This window comes from Polyodon spathula, chromosome 11 (genome assembly GCF_017654505.1).
Source record: "Polyodon spathula isolate WHYD16114869_AA chromosome 11, ASM1765450v1, whole genome shotgun sequence".
NCBI classification, from domain to species: domain Eukaryota; kingdom Metazoa; phylum Chordata; class Actinopteri; order Acipenseriformes; family Polyodontidae; genus Polyodon; species Polyodon spathula.
Genome location: NC_054544.1, coordinates 21999863 through 22012533, shown reverse-complemented (window position 1 = coordinate 22012533; position 12671 = coordinate 21999863). Strand labels below are relative to the sequence as shown.

General features: G+C 37.4%; 1 protein-coding gene across 10 annotated transcripts in view; it reads left to right on the top strand.

The window, feature by feature from the left end:
- The first annotated feature begins 1144 nt into the window (after positions 1-1144).
- adarb1b (adenosine deaminase RNA specific B1b) overlaps positions 1145-12671 on the top strand; it is a 161441-nt gene continuing 149914 nt past the window's right edge. For 7 of the 10 annotated variants that reach the window (XM_041263475.1, XM_041263471.1, XM_041263476.1 and 4 more), the window contains exon 1: positions 1146-1311. The gene's annotated coding sequence lies outside the window, so the exon portion shown is untranslated. Of the gene's footprint in view, positions 1312-12671 lie in introns of all 10 variants that reach the window. The other 3 variants (XM_041263480.1, XM_041263479.1, XM_041263478.1) reach the window with 1 other exon arrangement.

Sequence of the window (12671 nt, the reverse complement as noted above, 5' to 3'; positions counted from 1 at the left end):
AAGAGATTCTCTGTCATTGTCATTGCTCCCGAGTGGCCTACAACTGGTAACTCAATGGACTGCTGAAGCAGGTGGGTTCATCATTTTGTACCCAGTTGTATGACGGTCTCTGTGAATAGGGCAGTGGTAGTTTTACTGTGAATACACGGCTCTGAAGTAGTACAAAATAAATCACTGGTTTGGTTAAACTCTCCTCTATACTACTCTCTCACAGGGGTTCGGACCAGATTTTGTAGTGCTCTAGCAGTATATTATATGTTATTGGTATGTCATCTCTGGTACCAGTGTAGTGTTATTTTCAGGTACTCAGCACACTGTGCTTGCTCGCGCATGCCTAAACAACTTCCACTTAGAAAGCACGGAAGTGTCCATTCAAATCTGGTATGCTATTTTTTGTCTATTTGTTTTTTGAGAAATGGATTGTCTGTTTCCAGTTTAAGTTTACAAAAAAAAAACATGCATTATTAGGAGTTTGTCTGTTTGACAATAGGAAAACAGTCACATCGCAATTCATTACACCTGTACCAAAATCTCACTGCGTACAGCTTTCAATGTGACAGTGTACCACTTTTGAACATTACTCGGGTCAAGTTTTGGTACGAGTACCACATTGTGATGATGTATCAATTTATAATACTACACCGTAATTCCAGATGTTAGGGTATATTCGAATTTACCGATCAATATACCAATTAATATTTACATATCTTATACTGTAGTCTTTCTACAGTTCAACCTATTTTTTTAAATTTGTAAACTGTAAGTTCAATTCGTAAAAATGTTCAATTTATCTAAATTATATTAATTCATAATTGTTGCTCTCTCTAAACAAAAGTACTTTCTTGTTCACAGCCCAGCCAATTGCTTAGCAGTATTCACCTGTCAAACCTCTTGTAACCCAATCGCTTATTTCTGCCCTTACTCCCTGTTTGTCCAATCAGCTTTGGGGAAAAGACTGACAGCTACTTGCAACCAAAGAAGCCCAGTCAAAGAGCTTGAGCGCGCTCCCGCCCTTGCTACGGTTTCTGATAGGGTTGGAGCTTTTGGAGCTGCCAGGGAACGCGCATGTTTCCTTCTTTGCCCAATCAGGTGCCGTTTGTTTTGTTGATGCTCGTTCGCGAGAGGAGACTCCGTGACAGTGGCTGTAGTCCTTCAGTCTGAGATTGGACTCAACGTGGTGCGTGTAAAATTTGGGAGATTAGTTGCAACATCGGCAGTGTAGTGCTGGCAGTGTGTAAACGTGCGATCAAATTTAATGGCGGAGGAGCTAAACCAGATCTAGGACCATCTCCTTCCAGACTACTGGACACGGTAAGCCTACGGGTACTACTGTTTGTGTGTTGAGGGTAGAGAGATGCAGTTCTGCCATTCTTACGTGCCTGTGCTAGAGTATCTGTATTCCTCCTGGTGAAATTAAACAAAAAAAAACGTTATTAAAAGCCGGGTTTGTAAATGTCTTCAGTATGGAGTCGCTGATGCAGTACGTGGGATTAGCATCAATACCGAACGTCAATATTGTTGCTGTTGATATTTCCTCCATCCACGTTGTATTAAAACCACAGTGGTTGGTTGTTATTGTTCTTTTTGTACACAAAGATCCTATTTGTAAACTAAGATTCATTAAATGTATCAATTAGTTGTGAGCCGTCCAGGGGGGACACAATGAATGAATGAAATAACAGACGGGTTTGAATTCAATTAGGCAAGCATATTGTTGCTTAATTAGAACGAAACAATACATTGATTTTTTTCCCTCGTTATTTTATCATGAATCATCAAACGCATGCACAAGAAGACAGTTGTGTAATTATATGTCTTATTATTATTATTATTATTATTATTATTATTATTATTATTATTAATGTTGTTAATAATAATAATAATAATATAATAATATAATAATAATAATAATCTAGTGTTCTGTACATCTTTATTCAAAATTATATAATACTGTAGATACAATGATTCTCGACTATATTGACGAGTGATAGTTTCAACTTGTGTGAGGTGTTTTATATTTTTCATAACTAATTGTAGATTTTCTTGCAATATTTCTATGTTCTAATTTACTGGGCATATCTTTGACAGCTGGTGGGGTTCAGAGTAGCACGTTAAGTAAATGTTACCTGCTGCCCACAATCTTGTAGGTTCAATCTATAGTAATTTAGCACTGGTGTTATTCATCTTGTAACTGACAAATACAATCTTAATTACCATACTTTGAGTGTTGAATGGGAGTTGCAGAGACAGGCTAACTGCCTGCTTTAAGAAGACATTCTTACATTTGCATCCTTACACCTGACAAATCTATAAAGTGCTGATAATGTCTGTAGGTTAGTCTCATTGGTAGTAATTATATGTGGGTTCAGGTCAGGTGAGAAGAGTCATTTTCTGTGTGAGTTGTACAGCTCACTGGGTTTTACATTAGTTCCTTAAACAAATTTGCTGAATATACAACCTTTTATGCCTTAGTGAGTGTTAGGTGTACACAGTGGGAATGGGCAGATGGTGACAGGACAGCTTTGTGTTTTTAAATAAATTACGCAAGTCACAGCAAGGCAAACACTCATTCAGTCATTCGGTAAACATAACATACTCTAAGGTACTGGTACGTTTATATGGTGGGACGTTTCCTGCTTTTAATTTTGACCAAGACGGACCAACAGCAGTGCGATTGCTGTGTAAATGGTTTGCTGTCCCACTTTAGCTTGTTAGTCGGAATGCATAGAGGCCAGAGTTAACCTTCGAATGACCAGTGAAGGGCAGAGGTACAATTAGCGTGACATGGTTTTTGACATGCTCATATTCTTTTGTCATTTGGAGACTAAACACAATCCCTGTAATTAATTGGTAGCCATTTGCACAGCTTTTGGCTAGTCTGCAGCAATTTGTAGCTGTCTGTGAAAGATACACTGTTTGTAGGGTTTCGTGCCTTCGTCCCTCCCCCGAAGACAGTCTCCAGCCACGTCTTTTAGAAAAGTGAACACCTGTCTTGCTCACTGGAGCCTAAATGGGGGTTGCAACCCAGCTCCAATTCCCCCTTCCATCTTCCCTGGCACTGTGAAAACTCTGCATTCTGATGCAATGGTGCGACACACTGGCACACTAGTTTACTTGTACTGCCACAGCGAATGTTAACTTATTGTTTCTTGCCATTTGGTGGTGTGCCCAGAAAGGAAAGTACCATTTAGACACTGAATGATAGGTATTTTATGGTTTATTTATTTTTTGTTTTTCCCACAAAAAGGTCCATTTCCATTCTGAGTTCCTTCCTAACTAAATCAAACATTTCACAAGGGTTTGGAGAGTTTGTTTGCAATTAATTCAACAGCTCTCTTAAATCATGTCTGTGTACATTAATTGTACGTTATGTAGGGTACATGGTAATAGAGTGTTGAAAGGTTACCCTGTAATTTAGTGTCTTAATAAACAGGACAGTATTTATTTTCCAAAACTAAAAGCTTAATAATGTGCTTCCTTTTATTTATTTTTTTGTGCACGGTTTGGAGGAGGACAGGTTGCACACAGCATCTTCCCACCTGTTCAGTATGTCCTGTCTGGTGAAACCACAACTGCAGTACATTGCCTGTAGGCTTAGGTTTCAGATCCCAAAGCATTGAAAGGTACTGTTTACTGTACACAGCTAATTTGAACCCAGTCATACTTACCACTGTTTTAGCATCTGATGCAGTATAGCTGTCATATGCAGTTTAAGTTTTGACCTTTTTTCTGTTTGGGCTGCTTTTATTTTATTTTTGTATTTCTGTAAAGGAAATTATAGGTGAACCAATTGGGTAACATTTGCAAACCAGAAGCATACAGAATTAAATGTGTTCTGTACCATCATGCATAGGCTGTTCAAGGGAATTTGAGATTCCTGGAGCAATGTCCAGAGGCCAAAGCACCTATAGGTAGCCTTGCAGTATCACAGACATCATGTTGTGTAATTCATACTTCCGAGTATTACTTCTGTCATGTTTACCCATGCCCCCCTAGTTTTTATTTACATGCTGTCAGAGTAAATCACCATTTCACATGGAGAGTGGGAAATGTCCAGTCCATTGAAGCTGAACTGAAACCATAATTTGTGGAAACAAAAATGCGAAACTGGTTAACTTTATTATGTTTGCCTAGGTCAGAAGCATAGCTATTTGTACATGTGTTGTATTGATCAATTTTAGGAGATCTGCTGATTGACATGACCTTAATTTAGAAATATTAAAATAAACTTAAAATGAATACCAATCCCATATGAATCATATCTGACTAGAACTGGAGCTCATGGTTTGCGTAATTGCAAATATGTAATCAACATGTTGGCTTCAAAGTGATCGAGATCTTTGGCAGAATTTTAGAATAGCATCTGATGAGGAAACACTTATTTAAAATGTCACCTAGATTTACATACATGTGATTCTGGATAAGGCCCTTGCAGTTGAATTCAGTCAATATGCCTGTAGAATGCAGCAACAAAGTAATTGGATATACAAAACAAATTTCAATCCGCGCACAGTAAATTAAGTAGGGCTGCAACAAAGGTACATTTTGGCCTTTGAAGGTTCGACTCTTCGATGGTACTAATTAGTTGCATAGCTACTTGTTTGTATTAGATTGAAAATCCTATTACTTTACATGTAATCCACACATGGAATAAAATATTTGCATGTTGTTTAAAAATACAATATATAGAACAGTATGTTTGTGTAATTCAAATACAAATACATGTTGTTTATTTACACGTAATTGATGCTGCTTGCGAGTAAGCTTGCATTGCAGCAGAACTGACAGCAGCGGATTTAGGCAAAACAAACTTAATTTAACAGTCATCCTTCCAAGCAGGTTATCAGTCAGTCACATTTTACTACAACTACTACTAGTACTACTACTACTATAATAATAATAATAATATGAATATGAATATGAACTTACGCTCGTCAAGTGACCCCAGAGATTGGTTGTGCCTCGATGATGCATCGCTTGCACAGTTTGCGTTAAACCTTTTTTTTTTTTTTTAGGTCATCTGGGCATTTAACAAAAAAATCCAAAATAGGGGTTTCAAGACATTTCTTCTGTACAGTTTACGCTATCCAACGCTTTGCTGTCGAGATGGCGAATGAAGAAATTAAAGGTTTGCCTCCTGGATAACACGAGTTGGATGGGGGCGGTACGGACGGATGGTGTTAAGTTTTTTAAATTTAAATTGTTAGTGTTAGCGTATATTTTGTATGTTTCAAACATATTCTCCCATAGCATTTCTCTTACACTGTCTTGTACATGAGGTATTCAGTACATATTTTATTGAAGCACTACAATCGTTATAGGTACTATCTCATGCTTTGGATACTATACACTGCTACGTGTAACGATTTGGATATGGATTTTAATACAAAACAACTTTTCAACAACTTTTGTTAAAGTAATATGCATTATGCAAATCAAAAGATCCAATTTTAGATGTGAGTGACATTTAAGGTGTGAATTTTGTAGTATTCAACCACTCAAACAGTTTCTGTTAACAGAGGAAAAAAAATAAAACCATAGTGCGTGAATGGTGCCTGACTAACCTTCAAAGGTTTGAAACCATCTTATAATTCCTGGCTAGCTAGTGAACGAACCATCGAAAATTAAGCTACCTTAATAAAAATAAAGTGACCTGGGCACATAAGCATCTGATTTAAAGCAGCTTCCAGATATTTGTCTGCAGTATCCCTTTCACTGTTTTGCAGCTTCACAATGGTTCAGGACATCAGATAACATTTTATTAACTTTCAATATTTTTGTATTTGGCTGTTTTAGTCCATTTAGTATCAGAATTACATTTGTTATTAGGCATACAGTACACAGAGTAATTTAACAGATGTGACAGACTGAACCTTTTTTTTTTTTTTTTTTTTAACTCAAAAACAACCAGCTTCAGCTTTTTGTTACTTAGGGTGCCATTTTTTATTTATTAATTTTTTCAATTTGGAATCCACAATTATTTTTTCTAATTTTCTACCCAGTTTGGAAAGCCCGATTATTTTTTATTTCAACACGGCTCACCGCTGCCACCCCCGAGAGACAAAGACGGACACACGCGTCCTCTGAAACGTATGCCGTCAGCTGTCCGCTTCTTTTCACTCTGCAGGCATCTCAGAGCTACAGTATCGGAGGACCACGCAGCTCTGGGAAACTTATAGGCAGGCCCATAGGCACCCAGCGAAGTCTATAGGGGTCGCTGGTGCGCGGTGAGCTGAGGACACCCTGGCCGACCTAAACCTTCCACACCTGCCCGGTGCTCGGCCAATTGTGCGCTTCCCCCTGGAAACTCCTGTCCACAGTCGGCAGTGGAATAGCCTGGACTTGAACCGACAATCTCCAGTCTATAGGGCACAGTCGGGTGCACTTTAACAAAAGGTTTAGGTTGGGGTACACAGGATGATGTTTGTATAAGCCAGCTAATACTACTATAGCACTAGCACCTTCCATCAACAAACCTGAACACCCAGACTAAATATGAAGCCATGGTTATCCCTACTGAGGACAGTCTGGCAAGTCTTGTTGCAACTTTTTATTTATGTTACTATATTAACATTATTATGGGATGTTTATATGAGCAGTCCACATACAGCAACGTGTGTGATGAGCTCACAGAAATGTTGCCGGCTTAGTGCTGGGACGGCCAACATTTTCATTGTACAAAGAAATGCGGTTTTGTTTTGGTTTTGTCTTTTGGCAGTATAATTCAGTTTGGAATTATGCATATTTCGGGTTCGTTTTTGGAATATCATAGCTCCATGTTCTGAACTCCAGCAAGAATACTTGATAGTACAGAGTACAGTTGGAGGAGCATGTAGCCTATATAGAAAACGCTGCATGTTTTGTTCATATAAAACGTTATTTTTCCCTATAATATTTTTTTTTTTTTTTTTTTTAAAGCTTGAGTTAAATGGTGCATCAATAGATGAAACCAGGCAACAATCTCAAAATAGTTTTCACTGTGATGGAACCTAAGCATGAAACACAAATTCTCCTAAAATACAAAAAACAGTGAGATATTATTTTATCTTTTAAAATATTGTTGTTTTAGTACATTTATTTTGTACTCCACATGTCTGTGAGCATTGCAGTATAACATTAGCCAGATGGTTGCAGTTTCTTCTTTCAATCAGATGAACCATCTCGTAACACCCGTCTTAAATTTAGAATAGGAAATAACATCTGTGCTGAAAGTCCTGTGAAAACAAAGATGAGTTCTCTTTTTACAACTGATTAAATGTCTTGGATGGTACCATACAAACTTCTGCTTTTGTACTCTGCATTTACGTTATTTAAGAGATAAAGGCATTACTGTGGCATGCTACGAGTTAATAATGGAACTCCTGAGTCAGTACATTATTTGAACAAGCAATGGCAGTATCGCTATTTTTACAGCTTTTTAGATGTAATTACCTTTGTCTGAAATATCATTGTTGTTCACTGAAAGAGTTATTTTTAAGTATCCTCGTGAAGCGTTTCATCAATAAGCAGTGTTTTTTTAATTTTATTTTTAGAACAGGTGTTATTAATTAGTGTTGACTATTTCAGACGTGAGTTATTTGCAGTTCTGTTAGTCAGTAATAGCTAGCTGAATGTCGTTTAGTTGCTTTTGTTGGGTAAAACATATCTGAAGTGTTTTAAGTCTTTTTACAGAATGTGGAATTTGGTCCAAACTGCCCAGTATTTTACCTGAGCAGTGTTTAGGATACAAACTGTACTGCACTGAACTGTAAATCTGCATTGTGACACACATTGACCGCCACATGTTGCCTTATCAGATTTGCTGCTCTTCAGTTCAGTGTGGTACTGTAATATGATTTTATCTTGAAAACCAATTTGCAGGAAAGAGCAGCTTGGGAATCTGTTTGAGTTTTACTTTGGGTTATATTTTTTCTATTAACACATTTTGTTATTGCTGTCTTATACACTGACTGGTCAAAAAAAAAAAAAAAAAAAAAGGAGACTATAAATCAAACCCCTTTTTTTTTTTTTTTTTTTTTTTTTACAAATCTGTGGCAGTGTGATGTCATGATCTGCTAAACCTAAAAAAAAAAAAAAAAAAGGAAAGTGGTGACTTACCAACAGTCATGATGACAGTGCTGAGTGTATCTGTGCAACTGTCAGCATTTACCAACACATCCATCAAGGGCAGTCTCCTGAGTGTTCCTCGAAATGACAATGTTTGTAAAGCACAACTAGTCTCAAGTTGGAAACGATGGATTGAGTCTGCAGATGTCTGAAGCCTATTGGAATAAGCAACACATGTGCTACACAAGCCCAAATCACAGAAACAAGATGCCCCAGTTTCCACGGGGAAGATGCCAGTCTGTGTATATTTAATGTGTACTTGAGACCTGTAATTATCAGGTAGTATGCACTTTAGGGTTATAGTAGGATTAGATACTAAGCTTGTACAGTATTTCTACAAAATGTTATCCAAATCAGATCGTTGGTTATTTAAGAAAGATTAAAAAAGAAGCTGGGCATGTTCTGACCCTTTCATGTATTTCCCAGCAATAGTAACCAAGTACTTAACTCATTCATCTCTGTAGCGTCACTTGGCGTCATTACTTTTTACTTAATCCCTGTAACACCTCGTGGCATCCACTGTTCTGTTTCCCCCATATGGCATCACGACATCTATGTTTTTCAGTAAACCAATCATATTCCAGCCTTTAAAAAATACATGGCCAAATACTGGTGGGGGTTCATATTGAAGATGAAACAAGGATTGCGACTGGAAGATATATATTCGGTGCTCCTGATATATATTGCATCACAGTTTGCCGCGGTTCCAAATGAGTTAATTGTTCAAAAGCTCATCTATAGTGGATCAATGGGGCCGCTCCTGTTGTGAAGATATCAAACAGTACTGGCTTGGCATTGTTTGACTTGGACCTGGTTTGTCACAGTTCTTGTCTGTCACTTAGTGGTTCACTGTCGGATAGGTGAACTAAGTTTGTGAGATGCAGAGTGTGAAAAATGAACAGGAAAGCAGATGGAAAGCACCATTGTAATGTACTGTGTCTCTCTTTACACGGCTGATGATAATTAGACTTGTCAATGTAGCTAAAATGGGAGTTCAATGCACAAATCCGGAACAGGTAGATTGTATTCAAGAAGACAAAAAAAAATCTTGATAATTTGTTTTTTTTAGCTTTAAATGACTGTTGAATAATAAGAAGAATAAGAAGAATAATAATAAGAATAATAATAAAAAAAACTGACAGTATCAGTTATTTTTTTTTTCTGCTCTATGCTTTGATGCATCATACTCTATATGTTACCTGTATTCTACAAATACTTTTTTTTTTTTTTTTTTTTTTTTTGAGGGTGATACCCCAGTTTTACGTGAACAAAACTGTTTTTAGAAATGAAACAGGCACTGGTTGTGACAATTTTTTTAAAGCAAACCTCATGTAGGGCAGTAGATAGGGTTTTGGGCAAGTAGCTTAAAAAGGGTTCCAGGTAGATGCTGTTACGGTATAACTTCAATAGGCTTCTCCACTGATTTCATTCAGCATTAAGCTGGTCTGCTAATGAGGGTAGCAGAGCCATTGATCTGCAGACTAGCTGTAGAGCCGAGGGCTGATGATTTAAAGCCCTGCAAATCCGTAGATACCTGCTTTATATCCGAGGATCGGATGCAGATATAATTAACATTCGGCTGATAAAAGTTGAGCTTGTGTTTATCTTGCCTTGTCAAGCCAGCAGTTTCTTTTACCACTGCGAGCCCAGAGTATAGTGAGTATAAACATGTGACAATATTGTCAGCTGACACGGTCACCTGTTTGCAACTTCCTTTGTTGCCTGTAGCTTCTGAACGAAAAAAAATAATTAATACGTAGAACCAAGTCTGGAGTTCCCTGTGGGGTTGTTTCTTGTGGTGCATCTTCCGCCCTTCGTTTTTGTTCTTCGTTCGGAAGTGCTTCAAATTCTGTTTTGTGTTTTGCCTATAAATGTCTCCTTAAATTGCTGGTATTGCCATGATGGCACTCACTTTATTGGAGTACAGTTTACTAATGCAGAAACATTTGTCAGTGCTGATAAAATACTACAAAACGGCACTTTTAGCCTTAGTTGAGGGAGGCGTTGTTAGGTGCGATGGTAACCATTTTCGTGAATGACTTGCCAGAATTAAAAATAAATATATAAAAAAATAAAAAATAAAAAAAAAGTTGTAGTTAAGGCTCCAGTTTGGTGTTGGTTTTTTCTTTAAAAAAAAAAAAAAAAGGAAACCGAACACCTAGTTGTCGTAGCTCAGCTTTTTGGCTACCGAAAGTATGACTTGAGTCGTTTATTTTTTGTAATGTAAAATGTTATTACTTCTGATGCATGTCACTGTTCTTGTAAGATTGTTAATTGTTGGATTAAAAAAAAATGTCACATGTCCTCATGATATAATGGAAGTTAATTTTTAATTTTTTGGAAATTATGTTAATTATTAACTATCTGTAGTTACTAATATAATGAAATAACTGCAATAACACATTTAGAAAATTACAGCTAGGCTATCCAAATTTGCCTTGTTTTTAATTTTTTAAATTTTTTTTTGCACACATGTGCAGGCAAACTGGCCACACTCAAAAGAGAGAAAGAGAACAGAGACAGAGCCAGTCATCCAGGCGCGCTCCGTGACAGCTGGCAGCTCAAAACGCAGGCAGCTCAACAGACAACACACACTGAACACGCGCCCAATATCCCCTCAATCCCAACATCTTCAAACGGATTTGTGCAATTTGTGTGCATTTTTGTGGATGCGGATGGATATTTCAGGAGTGCGGATCGGATAAAGTTAAAGTCTTGCGGATACAATTTGTTTAATCTGCGCAGGACTTTATTGATGATCTCTTGTTGCCTTCGTACCAGAATCTTTTCCTTCTTTTGGTTCTGTGTGCAAGCAGCTCAGGGACTGCTGCTTTAGGCCTTTCTTTTATCATGTGGTCCCAACAGCACAGGGTCTTGTTTGAATGGATTTGAGTTATTTACTTTGGGCCATTCTAAGACCAGCTCTCTAGTGGGTACCATTGCCTTATACACCGTTTCTGACATTAAATTCGGTCAAATCTGTTTGTGTTTCTTTGATTGTTTTGTACAGGGTTAAAATAATGAGTCCGGCAGGTTAGGGAAACCTGAACCTTGCTTGGGCCTAAACTGAATGCATTTGGATCTGGTGCTGATTTGCTAACGCACCACTGCACTGTCTACAGGAAGCAGCTGGCTGAAATGCCACTTCTGAATTTGGCATCTTTCACAACCCCTGCGAGCCAGCATTCTGTTTGAAGCAGCATCTGTTATGGTTTTATGGAACATTTGTGATTTGTCCACACTGTCAAACTACTTTTATTTATTTATTTATTTTGCTTTTATTTACACTCACACTGACTTACAAATATTTGCACTGCATAGTGTATAGTCCTTGGGGAGAAATACTGGAACCGAATTTCAATTTGAAACACACGTTTCAAATTACAGAGATTTTTAAAGATCCGAAATAAATATTTCAAATAAAACATTTGTGATTTTGACATTTCACGCTTTTATTGCATTTTAAGAGACTGATCTGTTTTTTTTGTATGTGTGCTTTTTTTTATTAGATAAGAACTCATTAGGTTATCTGGGGTCAAGAAAAAAAATGTCAGCAGGGGTCTGTGGCTTTGATGAGAATGGTGATTTTGTCAGAACAATAATCCCTCCTGGCATTTCTGTCTGGTCCACAATAGTGATACCTGCACTATATCATGATGCCAAAATCCTACAATACCTGATATCGGGGTAAAATAAAAATGTCGAAGTATCACGTTTATTTACTTTGTTGCTTTTTTTTTTTTTTTTTAAAGCTTTTAACCCTTTGTGGTCCTATGTCAAACCTAGTCTGACCATTAAAATTTTCCCAGTCCGAACACATAAACAAAAACACGTAAAGCACAGGTCTCTAGTTGTTTTTTCTTTGGAAAAAGTCGAGAAAACCTTTTCAATGGCCAAGTGAGACCGATAGGAGCTGAATGAAGCTGAAAAAAAGGGTGTATCTCATAGCCCCATGCATTACAGAGATAACACAGACATAAACAAAGGAGATAGCTGCTTCTGTATTCAGCGCTCAAATAACATCACAGACATTTGCAGAGCTTTTCGAGATGTTGTAGTAATAAAATAATGGCTTGGATCGCATTATCTTTAGGAGTTTGGTGATAAAACGAGTGATCAGGAATGGATTTATCAGTATACACGTCTATAAAGAGGTATGTGAAAAATACAGCGAACAAGGGGTGGAGCTTGGCTGGGTGTCCTTTTGCACTGCGTGTAAAGTAGACATCGCGTGAAAATTAATTGGACCTCACGCGTCTGACAAGCACTAAATAAATGGACTGCAAAGGGTTAAAACAAAACTCTAATTGTGTGCTTTAAAAACAATATGAACTAAGCTTACTCATTTCCGCTTTGTGGAAGTGAACCTACCCTAAATCACAAGCAAAAGTCACAGCAAAGATAACTTATAAAACAGGTATGTGCTAGAAGCTGATCAGAAGGGACAGAAATAGAGGAGGGTAAATTTGAGGCAGACTTTCCTTCTGATGAGGATGGTGCTCTAAATCCTCTTTTTAAATTATAAATAGTCAGAAGCTTAATGAAACGTATTGCAGTGGATCTGA